Source organism: Lygodium microphyllum, chromosome 25 (assembly GCF_053477565.2).
Source record: "Lygodium microphyllum isolate KBCC chromosome 25, Lygodium_microphyllum_v1.1.10, whole genome shotgun sequence".
Lineage (NCBI taxonomy): Eukaryota > Viridiplantae > Streptophyta > Polypodiopsida > Schizaeales > Lygodiaceae > Lygodium > Lygodium microphyllum.
The window spans coordinates 74,623,086-74,647,580 of NC_141159.1; positions in this window are offsets into that span (position 1 = coordinate 74,623,086).

Here is a 24,495-nt window from a genome sequence, read left to right on the forward strand (position 1 = left end):
TAATGGGGGGTAATGGGGGGTGGGTTAGAGGTGGGTGGGAAGGGGGGTTAGTGGGGAGGTGGTTTAGTGGGTAGGAAGGGGGGTTAGTGGGGGGTTAATGGGGGGTGTAGGACAGGGCCACGTGGCGTGGGAGGATCCGGCAGCGGGCGGACAGGGCGGGCGACAGGAGGGTACGGCGCCACGAGAGCGCAGGCGGCGCTGCGACGGGCGGGGCGCAGACTGACGGGGGCGGGGCACAGGCGACGAGGGACGAGGGCTTCAGCGACTCGGGCGCGGCTTCAGCGATGGTGGCGCGACGACTGCGGACGACGGCGATCCGGACGGCGGACTCCAACGACTCGGCGAAGACGGAGGGCAAGGAGGGGAAGGAGAAGGGGAGGAAGAGGAGGAGGGAGTCGGCAGGAGAGAAGGGAGAGGGAGGAGGAAGAAGGAGTGGGGGGAGAAGAAGAAGTGGCGGGAGAAGCAGTGGGAGGAGGAGAAGAAAATGAGAGGGAGAGGGAGGCGAGGAGACTGGTGGAGAAAGAAGGAGTGGGGGGAGAAGAAGAAGTGGCGGGAGAAGCAGTGGGAGGAGGAGAAGAAAACGAGGGAGAGGGAGGCGAGGAGACTGGTGGAGAAAGAAGGAGTGGGGGGAGAAGAAGAAGTGGGGGGAAGAGAAGGAGTGGGGAGAGGAGAAGAAGGGCACAGAGAAGGCTGTCGCGGGCAGGGAGGGTGGAGGCGTCGCGGGGAGGGAGGAGAGAAGGAGGGGAGGATGAGAGAGGAGAAGAAGGGAAGGAGAGGGAAGGAGCAGAAGGGAAGGAGAGAAGGTGGAGATGGAGGGAGAAGAGGGAGGAGGGAGAGGAAGGAGAGGAGAGGGAGGGTACGCAGAGAAGGAGAGGGAAAGGAGAGAGGAAGGAAGGCAGTTGGGGTGGGGGGGGTCGGGGAAGGGGGGGATAGGAAAGGGCATTGGGGGGGGTGGAAAAAGGGGGAAAGGGGATGGGCAGGGTGGATGGGCAGGGGCAATGGGCGGGTGGGTGCCCATGGGGGGTGGGTAGTGGAAATAGGGGTGGGCAAGGGCAATGGGCGGGGGGGAAGGGTGGATGGGCAGGGGCAATGGGCGGGTGGGTGCCCATGGGGGGTGGGTAGTGGAAATAGGGGTGGGCAAGGGCAATGGGCGGGGGGGAAGGGTGGATGGGCAGGGGCAATGGGCGGGTGGGAAGGGTGGATGGGCAGGGGCAATGGGCGGGTGGGAAGGGTAGATGGGCAGGGGCCCAAGGGGGTGCCCGAGGGAAGGGTAAAGGTGGGAAAGGATGGGCGCGTACCCCCGTCCCGCGCACGTGCGCGGGGCAGGGTAAAAAAATTTGCCGTGACGGGATTGAAAGGGCGCTGGGATGACGGTATGGGTTATGCGGACATGACCGGGGCGCGTGGAGACTCGTAAAATCGAAAAAGGGCGCGTTCAAGCGCAAAACGAGCCCGAGAAAAAACAGAAAAATAAAGAAAAATTAATAACTCCCAATCCGGGTGTCAAAACGAAATATCGTAAAAACAAAAAGTGGGCAAGACAACAGGGGGGAAACAAGAAAAATATGGGACGAGGGTTCCGGGAGGGGTAAGGGGCGTTCACGTGCAAAAAACACAAAAAACGAACCAAAAACGCAATTTAAAAATTAATATCGAAAGATCCATGCATCGGAATGAGGTGCAGAAAAAAGGAAAACTGTGCAGAAAGATATGTCCGACAATCCTATCATGTCAAAACATAAGTCCGACTGAGATAAGACGCACTCACATGGGAAAAACCCAAAAAACAAACCCGAAAATGGGATCGGAAATTAATATCGGACGAATCGTTCACCGGAATGATATGGAGTAAGAAGGAAAAATGTCCGCAGGAAGGAGTGGCACAGGGGTATCACGTTAAACCGCAGTTCCGGCAGAAATAGGAGGGGTTCACATGTGAAAAACTCCAAAAATACTCCCGAAAACTCATTTAAAAATTAATAAGTAAAAATCCAGAAGTTGAAAAAGGGTGGAGGAAAAAGGAAAAAGATAGGGGAAGGAACAGGGGACACGGCTGTCAAATCAAATTGGAATTTCGATGCAAATAGGGCATGTTCACATGGAAAAATGTCAAAAATACGCACGAAAAAGTCGCGAAAAACCCGGAAAATTAATAACGGACAAACCGTGTATCGAAATGATGTGGAGTAAAAAGGAAAACTGGCAGGGAAAAAGCACTAGTCAGGGCTATGACATCAGATCACGGTTTCGAAGCAAGAAAAGTGCGTTCACATGGAAAACCGGCTAAATTATGTAAAATGCTTCAAAAATTAATAACTCAAAAACCGTGCACCGGAACAGGGGTAGGTAAAAAGGAAAAATGGTCAGTTCAACGGGAGGAACAGGGCGATGAGGTTGGATTTGGATTTTGGTGAACGTAAGAGGCATTCACATAGAAGGACCGCAAAATCAAGGAATGAAGGAAAACTGCAAGGGAACAGCCCCCAAGGGTGGGTGGAACATAACCGGGAGGGTGGGAAGGGATCCCATTAGGGTAAAAGCAAGTCATGGTATATATGCATGAGCAGGGTAAGGCATATGCAGAGGGGTATGCAATATAGATGCGCAGGGACACGTCCCCACACTTAAGACCTTAACGGATAGGGTTAACCGAACAACAGGGACCTAGGACCACGCCACAGACCATCCACTAACTTCCCCACACTTAAAACATGACCGGCACGAAAAAAAACCAAAGTGTAGGGTTAGAAGAACTTGGCCCGTTTCGTCAAGAATCAAGGTTGAGTGTCGATGGCACGTCCACGGTGGTTATCGGCGCTGGAGGAACCAAGGCAGCTTCTTGGCACACGTTCGTCATGGCAGGGACCACGCGGCAGCACCCAGGGAGGTAACTGATGGAAGGAATCGCAAGAAATTCGTCGATGATGATAAGGGATACTACACTCAACTCACAGTCACTCAATTGGAATGAAAGAACAGTCATTCGCCCCATGACTGATATCACTTGAGGAAGAATGATTGAAACCCATATCTCATACCCGGTTTAGGAATCAACAAGGGAGAATGGTGCAGAAGGGGTATGCCAGGGTGCACAGTTGATGGTGCAGTAGTGCGTCTAACCCGTCTGGCATAAGTGCAAGGAGGAAGGCAAGGGAGCCTTATGGTGCAGTGCACAGAACAGGGTGACATATCTTGTGTTGACGGTAAAAACCCATCCCGTGGGTGCATAGGGAAATGGGAACATACCTGACTCCAAGTGTCGTAACGTCCCTCAATCTCACCTCTCGGTAAATGATTGAAGAAACTCCAGTCACACTCAGCCCACCCTCTGTCTCACGCTCTGTTGATAGTTACAGGAGGGCAGCCTTTTCCTGAAACCCATTGATATAATCCTCACAGTCACTTGTGCAAAGGGTGTATGCCTTGTGCGCAGTTGATGGTGCAACAGTGCATCCCGCCCTGTGCCGGCATACGGTGCGAGAAGGAAGGCCAGGGAGCCTTATGGTGCAGTGCACAGAACGAATTGTGCTTTGTGCGTTGAGAGGCCCATCCCGTGCGTGCAACACTTCATTCACACTTCTCACCTCTCATTTGATTTGAAGGGAAAAAACAGGTCTCTCGCCCCACCCTCTGTCTCACTCTCGGTCGATGAAGATCGCGTCATCAATTGTTAAAGAGGCGTACCCAGGGAGGTAGCCATCAAATCGAACATTGTGTTGGATAGAAACATGTTGTCTGCTAGAGAACAGGTAGTCACTTTGTAGAGAGACCCAGGACACAGCGTACCAAGGGAGGCAGCTTCGGAATTGGATCCTAGGGATATCAATCAATGAATCCGCTTTCTGGACTGCTGGGTGTTACCACCTTTTCCACAGCCAGCTTCTCGCCCAAGGGTGTTTACCACCTGTTCTTGGAACGAGGCCCGCTATGACAGGGAATTGCTTCCTTTTCTCTCATAACAGATTTGTTTATTTGTTTTTTTTTTCTTTCTTTCTTTGGTTTTTTTTTTTTCTTATTTTCCCCTATTCCCGAGGGTGTTTCCACCTTTTCTCGAAGAATAGGTCGGCATGACAGGGACCTAATTCCTTTTCGCCCATGACCGATATGTTTTGTTTTTTTGTTTTTTTTTCTCTTTTTCTCTTTTCTTCAAATTGAACAAGGGAATGGTAGAAAGACCATGTGTCAGAACCCACCTCGCCACTGTCGCTAGTGGAAAATACAGGTTAAAAAATCAAGGCTGGAAGGGGGTTTGGAGGGGACAGAGGGTTGCGTCCACCTCATCAGAAGTGATTGAAGAACGGCTAACAGAAGTAACATCATAAGAAGTACAATGCGGCGCCAACGAGGGAAAAGATCAAGTGTCCGTAATTGTCAAGATCCCCAAGGAGGGAAGTACTTCTTCAGGCGATATCCATTAATCAGAAAGGGATCATCAGAGGCATCCAGGGTCTGTACTTGAACAGAACCATTAGGGTTGACTGCAAGTACCTTATAGGGGCCCATCCATCGCTGTTGGAGCTTGCCAGGAAACTTGCCAAAGCGTGAATCATAGGCTAGGACCAAATCACCTTCTGTGAACTCTTTGTGCTTGATGAAACTGTCATGGTAAGCCTTACGTCGAGCTTGCGTGGCTTCCATGCACTGTAGAGCCATCCGACGAATTTCGTCCAAACATTCCAAGTGCATGAGACGGCGTTGCAGTGAATCATCATCTCCCAAACGCTCTTTGATAGCCACTCTCAAAGAGGGCAATTCCAGTTCAACAGGAAAAACTGCTTCTGTACCATACACCAGCTGGAAAGGTGTCTGTCCCGTTGCTGCTTTATGGGAGGTTCTATACGCCCAGAGGGCCTCTGTAAGTCGATCATCCCAATCACGACGATGTGCGGTAATTATTCTTGTCAGAATCGAGCAGAGGATGCGATTGGTGACTTCGACTTGGCCGTTGGCTCTGGGGTAATAAGGAGTGGACTTGCGATGGCTGATCTTATACAACTCTGTCAACTCTTCCATGACTTTGTTAAGGAAATGAGTGCCTCTATCACTTACCAGCTCTAAGGGACTGCCAAAACGGGTGATGATATTCTCGTACATAAACAGGGCCACGCTGTTACCATCGTCCCGCTTTAGGGCTTTAGCTTCACACCACTTTGTAACATAATCCGTACATACGAGGATGTATCTGTTCTGTTTCCTTCTGGTAGGAGGGTCGATCGGACCTACGAAGTCAATGCCCCACTTCTCAAACGGCTTCAACGGAAGGATAGGTTGCAATGGCATGGCACTTGTCTTCGTGGGTTTCCCCATTCTTTGACAAGCATCACATCTTTTACAGTAATCATAGGCATCCTTATGAATGGTAGGCCACCAATATCCTGCTAGCAGAGCCTTCCTGGCTGTAGCTTCTCCTGCAAAGTGACCTCCACATGGCTCGTCGTGGCAAGCCTTCAGAACAATCCCAATCTCATCTCCTGCAACACATCTTCTGAGTACTTCATCTTTGCCTTTCTTGTACAGTGCACCGCCTAGCAGGGTGTATGGGGCTGATTCTAGCATGAGCTTCTTCCTTTCCCGACTAGAAATACCAGGAGGGTACCGTTGGGTTGCCAGCAGATTGGCAATGTCCGCATACCACGGAGTTACAGTTTCCACCAAGAATAGGGAAGCATCAGGGAGGTCTGGATCATCCTGCTCCTCGTCTGCAGTTTGTGGGATACGCGACAGATGATCAGCTAGAATATGGGAACGACCAGGCTTAGTAATCACCTCAAAGTCGAACTCCTGAAATAGAAGGAGCCATCTCATCATCCGTCCTTTCACATCTGCTTTGTTCATCAAGAAGGACAGGGCCTCATGATCCACATAAAATTTAAAGTGGGTAGATAGGAGGTAATGGCGAAACTTCTCCAGGGCAAACACCATTGCCAAGCACTCCAGCTCTGTCACTGTATAGTTCCGTTCCCTATCAGTGACTTTTCGGCTTGCATAATAGATCGGTTGATCCAGCTTCGAGGAGCCCTTTTGGCAGAGGACAGCGCCTAAGCCTTCAATTGATGCATCAGTGTGTACGTGGAACTCTTTCGTCCAATCAGGAGGTTGCAGAATGGGTGCCTCTATCAGACACTGCTTCAGAGTGTGGAAGGCTTTGTCACATTCTTCCGTCCAAGTAAACTCTGCATCTTTCCTCAGAAGCTTGTGCAAGGAAGTTGCCTTTGTCGCAAAATGGGCTATAAACCTTCTGTAGTAACCCACATGGCCTAGGAATCCCCTCAACTGTTTGAGGTTTGTGGGTGCTGCCAGAGCTGCGATCTTTTCGATCTTTGCAGGGTCTGTTGATATCCCTTGTGCAGAGACAATGTGGCCCAACAGGACTCCAGAAGAGACCCCAAAGATGCATTTGTCGGGGTTGAGGGAAATCCCATACTCCCGGCATCGGTCAAAGCATTGTTCCAGGTGGTCCCAGTGTTCACTGATCAAACTATAGACACAGAAGTCATCCAAATATACTTCGATAAAGTCATGCAAATGATTTTGAAATGCAGCCATCATGACTCGTTGGAAAGTAGCAGGGGCATTGCAGAGCCCAAATGGCATCACTCGGTAAGCGTAGGTCCCCCATTCTGTGGTGAAGGTTGTTTTGGATTGGTCTTCTTCTGCGATCTGGACTTGGTTGTATCCGCTGAATCCATTCAGAAGAGAATAAAGTTCATGTCCTGCCACTGTGTCCAACAGTTGGTCTGTGAAAGGGATAGGAAAATGATCCTTCTTTGTCTTGGAATTAAGCTTTCGGAAATTCACACATATTCGCAATTTGCCATTCTTCTTGGGTACAACCACGATGGGTGAAACCCATTCACTATTTGCCACTGGATAAATGAACTCGGCTTCCAGAAGCTTCAGCAGCTCCGCTTTCACCAATGTGGAATACTTCGGGTTCATTCGCCTCTGTCGTTGCCGTACTGGCTTGGCATCAGGCTCCAAGTCAATATGATGTTGACATATTGTGGGATCAATCCCCTTGAGGTCTTTGTAAGACCACGCAAACACGTCCAAATTTTCTTTCAACAAGTTGTACAAAGTTGACAACTCCTCTTCTGGGAGACTGCTACCCACCTTCAAGTGGCGTTCAGTGCCTTCTGAATCCACAAAGGTTAACTGCCTTTCACCTTCTACTTCACGAATGAAGGTCCCACGGACTGCTTCTGGATACAGATCCGACTCCTTCAAGGGAGTGATGTCCTCTTCTGATATCCCACTAGAACCAACTTCTTCTTTTGGTGGAGACTTAGGTTGCTCCTTAAGACGTTGGAATGGGATAAGAGCTGTTTCGGGTTTGGTTTCAAGATTAATTACGTCTTGGCTTTAAGACTCCTCTTCTGAAGATGATACATCCAGAAACGTCACATAACAGGGACCCTCTAATGCTTGTTGGGTTTGTGGGATTGGTGCTTGTTGGCACGGTGCATCATCATCATCTTTCTTTGGCAAAGATGGGTTAGGACGGCATGAGCCACACTTAAAAGACGGCTTGCTCTTCTTAATCCAATTCTTATAAAGGTTTTGCATATGAGAAGATCCATTTACCAGACCAAATGGTACCATTGCCATTCTGTCCCATAGCATGAGCTCATCGGCTTCTGATACTTCTGGAACTTCTTCTTCAATTGTATCCTCTTCAGGTGGGATAGATTCTTCCATTTCACTTTCATAATCCTCTTCGTCCATATCATATCCATCCTCTTCTGTCTCTGTCTCTGCTTCTGCGTCTGCTTCTGCTTCTGCTTCTGTTTCTGCTTCTGTTTCTGCTTCTGCTTCTGCTTCTGTTTCTGCTTCTGTTTCTACTTCTGTAGGAGCTCTGTAACAGAAGAACAGATTCTCTGGTTCCTCTCCTGCCTCTGTCTCTGGTTCTGCTGTGGCCATATAACAAGGAGAGCAGTACATCCATGCTTCTATCTCACTGTCAGAAGTGATTTTCGAAGTCATTTCTGGTTCAGGCAAGAAGTATTCACCCATTGATAATGGCTTTGCATCTTTTGGAAGTCGGCTTACAGTATCCACTGTTAAGGAATGTGCCACTGTTTTCTTGGGAAGGATCTGTTTGACAGCATCTTCGTCTTAGGGGAGTCAGAAGATAATTCCAAGGAGGTGGATCCATGTCCTTTTTGAGAACCATACAGTTTCAGCACCACTTTGTTGGGTCCTCTACCCAAGGTCAAAGTTCCTTTAAACCAATCCGTCCTTGCTCTGGCTTCAAAAAGCCATGGTCTACCTAGTAACAGAGGATAGGATGTACCATAAGAGTTTGGCTTCACCACCAAATAGGTCAGCCAATAATCTTTCCCAGCCACTGTAGTCTTCACATATGGAAGAATGCCCAAAGGCCTGATTCTACTCTGATCCGCCAGTCTGATGAGCCATTGGGTTGGTTGCACACCTTGTAAGCCTAGATCCTTCATTGTCACATCTGTCATAATGTTCACTGATGAGCCTCCATCAATCAGTGCATTTGCAATGAAGCAACCTTCTATCCATACGCCAGTCTCTGGAGTACCCGGATCTAGGAAAGCGTTAGCCACGTCCACTTCTTTTACAGGCTCTGGAGCCTTGTTGGACTTTGTCACTGTTGAGGGAGCAATCCTTAAACCACGTCTTTTTGTCAGTATACTTTTGAACCTTTTCCGGCAACTGGGAGACAACATCAATAATTGTCGGAATGTGAGGTTTGGTTTAAAGGTATCTAGATCTCTAACTAGATCGTATTCCTTAATAGGATCCACTGGCTTTTCTAATCGGTTAGGGAATGGGGCAACACCCATTTTCATTTTTCCTCTTTCTTCCATCAGAGGAATTACAGGAGCTTCTTCTGCCACTTGTGGCACTTCCTCCTCTTCTGTATCCTGGACCTCTGGTCCTGTCTCTGTAACTGTCTCTGTAACTCTCTGTGGCACTGTAGGGCTCTGTACGGCACTGTTAGGCTCTGTTCTGTTCTGTTCTTCTGGTGGAAGATTGAACTTCACTGTTCTGGCAGGGGGGTTATTCTCTTTCTGGATAGGTGGTTCCTTCTGCTTTGCACGCGTGATGGCAGCAACTTCAAATTCCACTAAATTGGAGGTAGGCTCTTGGGCCTTGGCTGGACTATCAGTAGCACTATTTTTCACTGGGGCTGGGCTTGGACAGTCTTTTGCAGTGTGGCCTTCTCCTTTGCATCAATTGCATAAGGGCTTGTAATCCACTGACCTTCGAGGATTTGGACAATTTGGTGAGATGTGTCCCTTTTCTCCGCATCTGTAACACTCCACTTCTGATCTCTGACCACCGCCAGACTGTCTTCCTCTGTAACTTTGAGAGGGAAATCTTCTGGGTCCGAAATTAGGACCAAACTCTCTAGGCTTGGGTCCAATATCTTGTGTTGTCATTTTGGATTCCAGCAAGTTAAATCTTGCGTCTTCTTCCTTTCTTCTCCTATCATGCATCTCCTTCAGAGAGCAAATGTCCTCTGTATGGTTCTTCCGCAAACAGTAGGAACAGAAGGCTCCAGGGATTGTTGGTTTTCGTGTACATTCAGTGGCTAAATGACCTGCTTGATGACACTTACCACACCAAGTATTTGACCGAATCACATCTCTTCCTGCTCCTGCAACGTTGGATATGCTTGCGGTATTCACTTTCAACGTCTGTAGTTGCTCTGTAATCACATCCATCAACTCCTTTTTGATGTTTGCAACTGAGTTGGATAAATAATCCTTCAAGCTTTCTCCTCCGGACGTACTGGCAGGAGGGTCTTGAGGAGTCTCTGTAATCACTGCATAAACTGGTTGGGTTGGTACAGAGGGGTCTCTGTTCTGGTTCTGATTCAGAGCTCCTGTTTGAACTGTTGGCTGTTGACTCCAGTTGGTAGGGTTCCACTGTTGCTGCTGATTTTGCATTGAGGAGATTGGTTGGAACCATTGTTGTTGTGGTTGAGCCATCATTTGAGGCATGGATTGTGGCCACTGTGGATTTGGTACACTGTACTGTGATACCGGGGGCATCTGTTGGTAGGGATAGGGAACAGTCCCTGGAACTGCATTTGGTGGGTACATCATTCCTGGCACCAAAGGAGGTAGGACTCCTCTTCCTGTATTCATTGCTAATCTAGCTTCCACTTCATCGTACAGTCTGGCACCTTCTGTCGCATCTTGCAGGGTGGCTGGTCTTTGCAGCTCCACAAACTTACGGACTTCTGGTTGTAATCCTCTGAGAAACACTCCCTTCTGAATGCCATCATCTAGATTATGGTTAGTCCATCTCTTCAGGATGGATTCCATTCGTGAGACATAGGCTTCCACTCTTTCTCCAGAGGACTGACTTAGGTTCATAAATTCCTCTCTCATCCGCTCTTCAAAACCTTCACGCCTGAATTTAGTGAGGAAGGCCAACTTCAGGTCGTCCCATGTGCCAAAAGTTCCTGCTGCTTGTCTCTCATACCACTGAAACGCCGCGCCCTTGAAAGTGGCGGGGAATATTGCTAACCAATGCTCAGGGGTTCTGGCATTGTTAGCCACACATGCTACCATAAACTCTGCTACATGAAGATCGGGGTCTTCATTGTACTCTCCCTTAAAAACTGGCAATGGGACTACATTCGTTGGTCTGTCATCAATATTTCCAGAACGGATCTGGCTTGGAAGTGGACCTCCAGCAGGAGGAGGAAGGGCTTGATGTGCCATTGGGACTTCTGTAAAGAGTTCCGCAAGGGCGTCAAGGGCAGCTTCTGCTGCGAGCTTGCTCTCGGCTCTGATTCTTGCCTTCTCTCTTCTCACGTACCTCTGGACTCATTCTAATGCTTGCCTCTTTATTGCGTCATTCATCAGGGGGTTGGCTCCACTATGTTGTTAGTGCTCCACAGAGGGTTAACAGAAGACTTCAGTCTCTGGAGGACTCTCTTGCCAACATTTCTTCTACTTCTTTCTTTTCAACGTCCCTGAATTCTGCTTTCATGCCACTGCACAGGGGAAGGTATTCGGTTCGGAAGGTGTCAAAATGCATACGTATGAGCATTGTGGTGGTGCCATCATCATAGTAATGCCAACTTCTGATGGTTTCAACAGTGTATGTTGTGAAAAACACTCTGTCTACCAACTTCCAGTGGGTTGCTAATTGAACAAACAGAAGATTATCAGTATACCAAGCATCCCATGTATCTTGCTGTTGAGCATCCACGAACAATTTCCAACTCTTTTCCTTCTTATCTTTGTGAACCTCTACAGACCAAGACTCCTGAAGCTTCTTCACAATCTCCCACTTGATGTTATCTGGAAACTTCTCAATGAATGCCAAATCTTTCATGGATGGTCATTCTCTCTGTTTCTGCTCTTCAATTCGTTCCCAAACAGTTTGCCACCAAGGTGCAAGTTTCTGCTGCTTCAACAGGAAGAGGAAACTGTCCACCACATAGAGCACGCATCATGATGGTGATGTGTTTCCGCCATTGTGGGATGAACTTCTTGTGGAAAGTGGCTTTGATTATGAGAAATTCCAACTCTTCAGTGGAAGAAGGAACTTTACAAACATCCATTGAATTCTTCTCTTCTTGGCAATGCCATTTCCTTCATTTTCAGCCTCTTTTGGTGCTTGTTGATGGCAAGATTCCCCGGCTGCGCACCAAAAACATGGAGCCCCGAGAGGAACACCAAGGAAAAGGAAATTCTCTTGCAAGAAAATCTATCTTGTAACATCAACAAGCTTGTTTATCATGTTTCATATGATCACAATGAAGAAAAGAACACCAGGCACAACAAATCTTCATGCAGCATCATGTAAATCTCCCACGGTTTTTTTAATAGAATCAACCATATTCTTCAACATCTTCATAAAATCCATTAATAGAACAAAGAAAGAAAAGAAGTACACCATCTTTGAATGGAAATACATCACATAGTATTCATCTTCAATATCTTCATAATCTTCTCTCTCAATCTCTCATATACAATCACTCTGTTTCAGTAAAATTGGCTATCTCTGACTCTCTCTCTCTCACTCCATCAATAATACATCATATCCTTACTACAATCTCTCAAAAATTACTCTCAATAATCACTCTTAGGTCGTGGATACCCCTCCCAAGAGGTATGTCTGATATGAAGAGTCACCAGAACCACTACAGTGTCTTTTCATAGCTCACTACTGTCACTTCACTCTAGTCTTCACTTGAGTCTTTAGCAGCTACTTCTTCTACTTCTTTCAGCTCTTTTGCACTTGTATTCACCTCTTTCCAAGGCTAGAAAACTTTCCCCAAAGTCACACATACATTCCATAGAACACTTACAGAACAGTCTACAGAACAGTACCAGAACAGTTACAGTACAGAAACAGAAACAGAACAGAACAGAAGCAGAAGCTCTACAGAAGACCTACAGAAGGTTACAGAAGGTTATCAAAACCACATAACTCATTCTCAAATCATTCCAAACTCTCACAAACATTCAATAAGCTTTCACAATATCTCAATCTTTATTAATCAATACTCCATCCCTCCTTACAGAAGATAATCAGAACAAAACAGAACAAAACAGAAGGTATACAGAACCCATCAGAACCTATCAGAACATCACAGAACCATCAACAAACATCATGATCTTCCAAAACACAATCAATATCATCCAAAACACTCTCAAACCACTTCCAAATCAACCAATCATCCCATAAAATCAACCATTCAGCTCTCAAAAACAACAAAAATCAGCCAAAAAACAAGTCATTTCAACACTCAACAGAATTTCACAGTTGATGATTATATTTGGTTACGCATTGAAAAGCGAAGATTACAAAGTGTTGAGAAACACCCTGTTGTAAAGTTAGCTCCTAGATTTTATGAACCTTTCAAAATTATTCACAAAATCAATGATAATGCCTTCAAATTAGAACTATCCCAACACTAGAAAATCCACAATACTTTTCATATCAATTTGTTATGACATTTCAAAGGCCAATTACCTGTCCACCCTGTCTATGAAAATCCTCATTTGTTAGCAGACGAAACTGAAACCCTTAAACCTAAAATTATTTTAGATACTGACTTTATGACCACTAGAATTGGCCATAGATACTCTAGATATTTGGTTAAGTTTAAAAATCATCCTGTTGAAAAGGCCCAATGGATGCATGCTCGCAACCTAAGTGCTTACTCCTCACTGCTTGCTCCACATTGAGCTAATAGCAATTGAGGACAAGCAGTGAGGGGTAATCACTGGGGGTATTTTGGAGGCAAAAGTTTTCTGCACGCACTCAGGAAAAGGTCTTGTTTTGTGCTGTGCGACCATTGTTCTACAGGTCGGTGAAAAATTACTGTAGAAATTGCATCTTATGCTTGTGCACAGAGACATTGGGAGTTACAGAATCATCCTTGTTGCCTGTTGATGCAAAATCGTCACTAGAAAGTGACTGTGTGGTCAAATACCACTTTCGTCAGTTTTGCAGATTTGCCCTTGTGAGGCTGAAACTGTGTTCTTTGCAGTGATAGAATTTTTTGCAGTGTTCTGTAATGGCGTCTGATTCTCTTTCACAGATTGTCATTGAAAAGCTTGACAAGAACAACTTCCAAGCATGGAAGTTTAGAATGATGAATTTCCTTATGGGAAAATGATATTGGGAATTTGTTGCAGGAAATGAAGAAGAACCAGTTCTTCCTGATGTTCCCAATCAACAGCAAATGCAGACATTTAAAGCATGGCATGAGAGAGCCATGAAAGTTATGTATTGGTTGTCTACCAGCATTTCAAACTCTATGATTGTGCATATTCAGGATGCAAGTACGCCAAAGGAGGCATGGGATACTTTGTCAAAAATGTATAGCACAAATACGCAAGCAAGGAAAATGCAGCTCAAGCAAGAGTTGCATAATGTGCAAAGAGAAAGTATGAGCATCAATGACTACCACATGAAGGTGAAGAAGATTGCAGATGCACTTGCTTCCATTGGGTCACCAGTGGAAGATGTTGATTTAGTTTCTGTGACCTTGAATGATCTAGGAAAGGATTATGCACAGTTTCGAACATCCATTTCCATCCGTGAAAGATTTCCTGATTTTGAGGAGTTGATTGCTCTTCTAATTTCTGTGGAGCAGAGAAATGGTGGTGCATCTTCTTCAGGAGGAACTTTAAAAGAAGCTGTCTTCTACTCAAATGCTGGAAGAGGTAGAGGCAGAGGTAGAGGAGGCCGATCTGGAGGCCGTGGTAGAAATCAGAATATGCAGCAAACTCAAGAAAACCAGTCCTATGGAGGAGGACGTGGTAACTCTAGAGGCAGGGGGAGCCAAAGAGGTCGTGGTGGATGGCAAAGAGGACAAAATGCAAACATCAATGTTGAATGCTACTACTGTGGTAAAATGGGTCATATGGCTAAAGACTGCTATAAAAAGCAGAATGACATCATGAATGGAAAACTGCAACAAGGGAATTATGCATCTTCTAGTAGACAGGGTGATGACAGAAATGAGCATTTGTTTATGGTGCAGCACATGACCAATTCTGTGACAAGTGCAAAAGAAAGTAACAATGTGTGGTATGTTGACTCAGGTGCATCAAACCACATGACAGGTCATGCAGAATGGATGCAAAATGCAAGGAAAATGGAAAAACCAGGATTTGTGGAGACTGGTGATGATACTGCACATCCTATTGTGCAGATTGGAAAAATTCCTTTGTCTATGCAGGATGGGAAAAAGAAATACCTGTTGGATGTATTTCATGTTCCGAATATCACCAAGAACCTGGTTTCTGTTGGTCAAATGGTTGAGCAAGGCTTGCAGGTCAGATTTAATTCCCATGGATGCTTTCTAGAGGATATGAAAAATAAAGGTTGCTTGATAGCAAAAGGAAAGAAGAAGGACAGAATGTTTACATTGGATGCAGACATGCCTGATTGAGTGCAACAATGTTTGCACATGGGACCGATGTAGTTGCAGATATTGATATCTGGCATAAACGCATTGGTCATGTTAATGTACAATGACTTAAATCAATGTAGGCCCAAAATATTATTGCAGGATTGCCAAAATTCAAGGTTGCAGAAATGCACAAGATATGTGAAGCCTGTCAGTTTGGAAAACATGCAAGGAAACCATTTCCTAGACATGTTCAAGAGAGTAAGAATCCATTGGAATTAATCCACTATGATGTGTGGACTACTAAAGCTGCATCTCTTGGAGGCTGTCATTATTTTGTCACTTTTATTGATGACTATAGCAGAAAATTTTGGGTGTATTTTATGAAAAAGAAACGTGAAGTTTTTGGGCATTTCAAAACTCTTAAAGCTGTGGTTGAAAAAGAAACAGGCCTGCAAATAAAATGCCTAAGGTCAAATGGAGGGGGAGAGTACCTCTCAAATGAGTTTGCAAGGTTCTTGTATTCATGCAGTCATACCCCACAGCAAAATGGAATTGCAGAAAGAAAAAACAGGCATATTGGAGAGGTATCTCGTGCCATGCTCAATGAAAAAGACCTGCCAGACTTTTATTGGGCTGAGGCAGTTGCTACAGCAGTCTACATAATGAACAGGACTCCCACTGCAGCAATACATGGCATGACTCCAGAGGAGAGGTATACTGGTAGGAAACCAAATATTTCTCATTTGAAAATTTTTTGTTGCATTGCCTATGTTCATGTGCTAGATGAGTTGAGATCCAAGTTGGATCCAAAAGCTGAAAAGTGCATCTTTATTGGTTATTCTCTGCAGCAAAAAGGGTATAGATGCTATAACCCTTCTACTCGTAATTTTATAGTGAACAGAGATGTTATTTTTGATGAGATGAGTAGCTGGTATAAACCAGTAAATGTGATTAATAATGTAGATGCACAAAATGGTAATGCTGCACAGAATTCATAGTAGCAGTCACAAGATATTAGTGGACCTGGAGCGTCCTCTAGCAGTGGTTCACATTCTTCACCATGGACAGGCAGATTGAGATCAGGAGAATCTTCTCAAAGCAATGCAAATAGTGGTATACAGGTATCACGAAAAGGAAAAGAGAAGGTAGATTAGCCCATGTTTGATGTGAATGCAGGTCACTCGTATGTGGATGGTGAATCCAGTGGCTCAGAACAGAGCATTGATGATTTGGGTATTCCTTCTATTGTTACACCTAGAGTAAGGAAGACCAGGGATGTTTTGAGAGCACCTGGGAGTGAACCTACTTTGCACAGGTTTACTAGAGCTAGGTATCCTGTGGATAGGTTGAAATATGATGGATTTACAGCCATTCACTATGCATATATGGTCAAAGTGATACAAGAACCAGAACCCACTTCTTTTGAGCAAGCCATGGGAAAAGAAAAATGGGAGAAAGCCATGGATGAAGAAATGGATGCCTTGGAAGCAAATGCTACATGGGAATTGGTACCTTTGCCTAAAGATAAGAATGCAATTGGTTGTAAGTGGGTTTATAAGGTGAAGCACAATGCAGATGGTTCTGTGAACAGATACAAGGCAAGATTAGTAGTCAAGGGGTATGCACAAACATATGGCATTGATTATGAAGAAACATTCAGTCCGGTTGCAAGGACGGCAACCGTAAGAGCAGTCATTGCTATGACTGCATCAAAGGGATGGTCTTTACATCAAATGGATGTAAAGAATGCCTTCTTACATGGTGATTTGCAAGAAGAGGTCTAGATGGAGCAGCCACCAGGTTATGTGCATGCTGTTCATCATGAGTTTGTTTGCAAGTTGAAGAAAGCCTTGTATGGCTTGAAGCAAGCACCTAGAGCATGGTCTGACAAGATAGGACAGTATCTTGTCACTATTGGCTTTCAGATTTCCAAGGCAGATTTTTCACTTTATGTGAGAAAAACAGAGAAAGATATTATTCTACTTGTCATTTATGTTGATGATTTGATTATGACAGGTGACAGTGATGAAGATATCCTTCATGTGAAAATGCTATTGAAGTAGAAGTTTGAGATGAAGGATTTGGGAGAGCTGCGTTATTTCTTGGGCATTGAGGTGATTAGATCACCAAGTGGGATACGGCTCTTGCAGAGGCAGTATGGATTGGACATGCTGTCCAAATATGGGATGACAGGCTATAAGCCTATTTCAGTTCCTTTGGAGCAAAATGTGAAGCTGAGCGCAGATGCAGGTGAGCTTCTCGAAGACCCTACTATGTACAGACGCATAGTAGGAAATTTGATTTATATGACTATTACCAGGCCAGATTTGAGCTATGCTGTTGGATTGGTAAGTCAGTTTATGCAGGCTCCAAGGAAACCGCATTTGGATGCGGCTAGACGCATACTCAGGTATGTGAAGTCCACATTGCAATATGGACTATTTTATGAGACTGGGGTTCAAATACAGTTGCATGGATACACTGATGCTGATTGGGCTGGTAGTATTTCTGATAGACGATCTACCAGTGGATATGTGTTCTCTTTTGGGAGTGCTGCAGTCACTTGGAGCAGCAAGAAACAGCCTACAGTTGCCTTGTCGAGCACACAGGCTGAGTACAGGGGTGCAGCAATGGTTGCATGTGAGGTAGCTTGGTTGCATAAGCTACTTTATGATATGCATCAGCCTACAGATGGGCCAGTTGTCATTTATTGTGACAACATGAGTAGTATACACTTGGCAAATAACCCAGTCTATCATGTTAGAACAAAGCACATTGAGGTGCATTATCACTATGTGCGGGAGAGGGTTTTACTAGGTCTTATTGATCTAGTTTATGTCAGCACAGAGGATCAGGTAGCTGACATATTTATGAAGGCATTGGGCGCAGAGAAGCTGCACAAATTCAGAGACCTGCTTGGTGTGCAGGAATTGGGATTGAGCTCGAGGGGGAGTATTGAGATATCGAGCTCCACTCGTGATATGCCAGGGTGACCGTTGTGCATTTATGTCACCGACTTGTCAGTTGCAGATGCGGTTGGTACATTGCCCATGAATAATAGCTAGATGACAGCTATCCTTATCTACTCTAGTTCATGGCTTAGTTAGTATGCCACCTTAGTTAGTTGAGTTTGGTTTGAGACCCATATATAGGGTTCTTCTATTTCTATGTACTGGAGTTCTTTTTGGCTTACACAACTAAGAAGAGGAAAACTGTTTTCAGCCTCCACCTGTGTGTGTATTCCCCCATTGTGCAAGCAAGAAAGCTACAAGTGAGACTCCTTCCTTCTCTCCCACAATCTTGACAGGTTCGGGTCCAATTGTTGACGAGTTTGCTGAAGCTTTTGCAGGTAGAGCAATTTATTCTATGGTTGACCTATATTCAGGATATGACCAATTTCAACTTTCATTAGAAAGCCGAGACAATACCACAATGATGGTACCTCTTGGATTGGTCCGCATGTGCAGTCTGCCACAAGGTGCAACAAAATCTGTAGCTCATATGATGAATGCCATGCACAACGTCTTAAGGGACTTTATTCCACCACTTACTCTTATATTTCTTGATGATGTACCTATCAAGGGATGTGAAGTCAATGAAAAGAATGAGGAGCTTGACAAAGATGGTTGCAGGAAATTTATAGTTAGTCATATTCATGATTGTGAGACAGGATTTTGATAAGGCGAGAAGAGATACATCTTACCCTTTATGGAGCTAAGTCGATTTTTGGAGTAGAAGAAGTCCTAGTAGTTGAACATTTGTGTGGCCCCTATGGACGTAAACCTTAACCAATCAAGATAGATGCCATTAGCATAATGCAAGGAAAATGCACAAATATTTCAGAGGTGAGAAGATTTCTTGGCGCATGTGTATTCTATCTAATATGGAGATCACATTTTTGTCATGTAGCCGAAAATTTCTATCAATTATTAAAAAAATGCCAAAGATTCTCTTGGGGGAAAGAGCATACTCTCACTGTAAGATTGGAAAGATATTTGGGATATTTGGATGGATGCAAAAAATAGAAGGGCAATGCCACTAGAATGATTAGATGGATGCATATTCTTGCTACTTGTGTTGGCAAATTCATGGAGTGTTTTAGCCTTTCCATTGCTTAGATTATTCCTTATGAGAAATGCTTATTTTGGCACATGTTAGGTTGTTGCATTTTGAATCTATCTTCTTATGATGGCTTGTTGCATTTTGAATTTATCTTCTAATGATGGAGAGTTGCTAAGTAGTGAAAACTTGTTTGTCATATTCTAATTGGATTGAACATTAATTTTGTATCCTATGAGTTTTAAAATTTGCATTTTTAAAGCCTTAATTAGAGACCTTCCTATGTTACCTGTCATTCACATTTTTGTTTGTCATTCGACTAACACAATTTTTCTATCATATGTCAAGTGAAAGGTATTTTTAAAATTTACTTGTCATTAAAAAAAACTAAGCGCTCCGCGCCTAGATTCAGCCCAGTACTTCGCGCGGGGGCAGGTGCTAGACGTGTGGCACCCGCCCCCTCATTCTCTTTTTTTCCTTGTGGGGGAGGTGGGAGGCTACCACGTGGCACCTGCCCCCCACCTCTCGTTAACTAATAGTATAGATTAAGGGACCCGTCAAATTTAGGAAGTTGCATGATATGCTAATGATTATACTGCCACCCAGCCTGTCATCACTTGCTCGTGTTTCAGCAGAGTGCCATAATCACCACATTGCGTGTCTTTACGCTCCCGTTTGTCATTCTAAGATGTCTTTATAACGCCAGCGACTTGCCTGCTATCTGCATTACTCCATTGATTGCCTTGATCTGCCATGAATTCTGCCGTCACGTTTGTCTTGCCCAAAGGTGCTGAATAGGCCTAAGGCTATGGTGGCCTCAAGCTTTGGAAATTGGAGGTGTAGGTAGCTTGTGCAGCTCACTTATGAGCGGGGTAGACTCAGGAGGGGAAGAGGGACAACAGGGTGAGATTTTGAGAGAAACAAATCCCCAAGGAGCCCATTGAACGTGCCGCACAATAATTTCTGTACTCCTCGTTCCAGAACTTTGACAGTATTCGTGGTCTGGTCATAAACGGATTCCCCTACCAGCCCTCAAATTTGAAGGTTGCAACGCCCTTCAAAGGGGTTTTGACCCTTCTCTAGAAGCCTAACAACTTATGTGATATTCAAAAAAAACGCTTTTCATGAGAATGACCTTCAACAATTGAAGTGTTAAACCTTTTATGAATTTTCAAAGGAAAGTTGAAAAATAAAATCAGCCTTTAGAGAGAAATGTAAAAAACAATTACACTTTTCAAAAGAAGGGTGCATTTCAAAGACACCCTTCAAATAAAATTTTAAAATCTAATAATAAGTTTAAATTTTAATTTTAATTTTGAAAAATTAGATTTGGAATCCTAACTTCTAGTCTCTAGAATCTAAGTTCTAGACTTCTACTATGGGGTACACGGTACACCTGTCACCCACCTTCCAAAATAATAAATTTGGTTATTGAAAATTAAAATTTAACCGTGCACCTAGTGCCCACCTTCCAAAATCCTTAAATTCATGTGCCATGTGGAATCGGTACCTATACTTTAAAGGGCCAAGGCCCAAGAGCCAAGCCTCAAGGGCCATTCGCCAGCGGGCACTTTCTAATTTCTCAAGTCTCAGACTCTCCTCCTCAAGTCCTCTCCTCCTAATTTCTCAAGTCTCTCCTCCTGAGACTTGAGTCCTCTCGGGTCTCCCTCCCGCTCTTTCATCGCTGATTCGTTGGAGCCTGGAGGCTGGAATGTCCTTGAGCCTTGAGGGCCGAGGCCTCGCTCTCACCGTCTCCCGAGACCCTGGAGTCCTGGACCCTCTTGCTTGAAGCCTGGGCCCTAGCCCCTGATTCCTGAACTTTGAAGGCTTGAGCCTTGAGCTGAGCCACTGAAGCCCTCTCGCTTGAAGCCTCTTGCTGAAGTCTGGACCCTCTCGCTTGAAGCCCTCTTGCTGAAGTCTGGACCCTCTCGCTTGAAGCCTGGGCCCTAGCCCTTGGGGCCTGATTCCTTTAAGGCTCAGCCTTTGACTAAGCCATAATCCCTAGGGCTGCAGGGCATGCGACGTGACCCCTCGGGCCTGGCCCCTGCCGTGGCGGACTAGAGTCTGGCCTAGTGGCCCCCGCCATGTGGCGGACTGGCCCAATGGCCCCTGTCGTGGTAGCCTGGCCCCTGAGGGCTTGAACAGTGAAGACCATCTCTCCAGACTCCCCTCGCTCGGGCCCTCCAATGGCTTGAAGTCCTGGCACCGTGGCCCCTGGGCCTTGAAGATAGTGCGGCTCTTGAAGCCCTGAAGACGATCTCTCCCGAGTCCCCTCACTCGTGGTGGCCTGGCCCCTGATTCCTGAAGATGATCTCTCCCCTCGCTCAGGCGCTCCAACGGCTGAAGACGGCTGTGCCCTAAACTCTGGAGGCTGGGCTCCCTCGCTCGGGTTCTGTCTCTCTCCCCTGAAGATGGCTGTGCCCTCGCTCCCTTGAAGACGGCCCTGGAGGCTACGGTTGGGAGTCCCTTTGTCTCTCTCCCCTCGCACGGGCTCTGTCTCTCTCCCCTCGCTTGGGCCCTAAAGGCCGCAGCCTGGGCTCCCCCCTGGAGGCTTCTACTCAGCTGGCGGCTAGGAGTCTACGGCATGGGCTTTGAAGGCTGTGGCTTGGGCTCCCCCCTCTCTCTCTCGCTTGGCCCTGGAGGCTGCGGCCTGGGCCCTGGAGGCTGTGGCTTGGGCTCCCGAGTCCCCAAGTCTCTCTCTCACAACTCGACTTGCCACCTGACCTTGGAGACTCAGCTCTACCTCTCCATTCATCAAACTTCCAAGTCCAGTATTGTCGATTTTGATGAGGTAAATTGGGTTAGGATTTTGAAACTTTGTTTTGCAAATTGGTGTGTGTTTGTCCTTATTGGGAGTGCCATGTATCAAGCATTGGTGAATCTCTTGGTTATAATCTGTCTTGTAATATCATAAGCATAGAAATTAAACCTGCAAATTTGGATGAGCAAGAACAATAGATTATAATGCAGAAATAGAGGGAAATAGCAAAGTAAAGGCGGTCCATTTTGTGTCATCAATCTGTAGTCATTGTGCTATGTTTATCTTGCAATGCTGAGAATAAAGATGGTGAAATTTGAATTAAGATGGTGAAATTTGAATTAATTTATCTTGCTATGCAAATCCCATGAAAGAGAACGTAATAATGATTTCCTAACCACAAATTCTAGTTGAGTCACATTTAAACATGGTGGTAAATGCAAGGTGTTAGCACTGAAGACTCACTAGAAACCATAGTTGCCACTTGAAGAGTTTTCATCACAAATGCAATGGTTTTATTATATATATGCTAGTAAATAGAGATGCTAATTGCTCCTTGAAGAGTTGTGTGGAGAGACATAGAAATAAGCTCCTTCTCAATGCAAGTCCATGCATTACAAAATACGATTGCCAGTTGGTAGGTATTGCCATGGATAAGATTAGGCATAGATTGAACAATGTAGACTATGTAGCATGCATTGAATATGGTAACTATCTTATTACATTTGCTAGCTATTCTTTGTGGCAATTGTATAAGACATTGAAAAAAAAAAGTGTGCTTAACACCTCAATTTATTCCATATTCAAGCATGTCTACAATCAGCTTATTTTAGTTTCAATCTTTTTGACTTGTAATTTTTTATTCTACTCAAGTCATTGATCTTCTGAGTTGTGTTTAGATACATGTAATATGGAATTAACTTGCTTCAGTTTCAGTTAAATACATTATTTGAATGCGATTATGGGGTGGCTGTGCTAATTTTTTTTTATAATCATGTTTAGATGCATATGTTAATTAGTTTCATGTCACTTTTTAGGTTTTGGTGTGATTATTGGTGTTTGTGCTATTTTTTGTGTATATAAGTAAGAAAATAGGTAAGCTTGCTCTATTTTATGTGATATTAAGTGAATATGATTTATTAATGATAGCTCTCTATTCTACAACTTCATCCACACTATTAAATTGATCAAAATGTAAAGAAGGGAGTGGATATATGCATATCAAGTGCTGCATGCATGTTAGTTTTAAAGTCTTGTTGATATGTTATTTTAGGATGGGAAGGCCTAAAAAGGATAAGCGTCAAAGATTGCTTGAGCAGATCGGGATTACTTTTCCAAATGCAGAATGTTTAGAGAATGAAAGTGCAAATGGTATTCTTAATGGGAAAAAGAGAGTATATGCTCATAGCTATGTATCCTCGTGGAAACTTCTCTATCCTTGGTCTTATTCAATCTTGGATGAAGAGGGGAAGGAGAGAGTGAAGTGCTCAATTTGCACTTCATTGAACATGCCAAATCCTTTTGGAGGAAAAGGTAGCACTACCATTCAAAAGCAAGCATTGGCTATCCATAATGCCTCCGAGTTGCATAAGTTAGCAGTCCAGCACAAAAGCTTTATGGCTGGTGAAAATGTAAAGCATATTGAAAAGCATGTGGAACTTATGGTAGACAATGAGAAGTGTAGAATTATTAGTTTTATACAAATCATGTATAGGGTTGCCATAAAAGACATGTCTTTAGAAGCATTTGAAGATGAATGTAAATTTCTTATGTATATGAAAACTCCTAGCATGCCTCTTTTTTGCGAGTATTCAGCTTATATCTATCCATCCTCTGGAAAAGATTTTCTCTCAGCCATGTATATGGTATATTGGGAATAACTTAAGGAGGAGATTGGGCGCAGTCCGTTTTTTTCTATCATTGTAGATGAAAGCACGGATAGAAGGTTTGAGAAGCATCTCATCCTTTATATCACATACTTAAAGGATGGTGGTGTAGGCTCTCCTAAAACCTCCTTTGTGAAACTCATTGGTATTGATGATGGAAAGGCTCAATCCATGTATGAAGGCATTATGAAAGTGCTAGATCAATTAGATCTTCCACTTTCTAATATGGTTGCTATGGGCTCGGATGGTGCTGCGTCTATGGTTGGAAGAAGATCTGGATTATTTGCAAAGCTTTGCAAGGATGTACCACATTTGCTTGGGGTACATTGTATTGTCCATAAGGAAGCACTTGTAGTTAAGATACATGTGAATGCTTTGCAGAGATTAGCTACGTGGATAGCTTTGCTAACAAAGTTTGAGAATGGATAGGAAATTTGTCTCTTCGAAGAGCCAAAGTGAGCAAGCTCATGCTTGCCTTTTTACCAAGAAATTACGAGATAATGAGAATTCATGGTGTGAGATGGTTGTCGCGTGGAAATGTCATGAAAAGGTATACATTTGTTTAGTTATTAGCTTTAGATTAGATTAATTCTAATTTTATTCTTGTTTCTTTTAAAACTTAGTTGTTTTGTCATTGTAGGTTGGTAAAAGTGTTGCCTATATTGTTGGAATGTTGGAAGACAAAGTATCCAACAATGTATAAAAAAGCAACAAATTTTCAATTGCTATTTATTATTCATTTCATGGCAGATGTACTTAAAGAAACTAATGTATTGAGCCAAACATTTCAGGAAAATGATTGTGACATTACAATGATTGGAAGAGAGATAGATGTGCTTATCAATCTCTTGAAGGGTTGGTATTTGACTGATACATTTGCAAATGGATCTAAGTACTTAACTAGCTTCACTAAGGCAACAAACAAT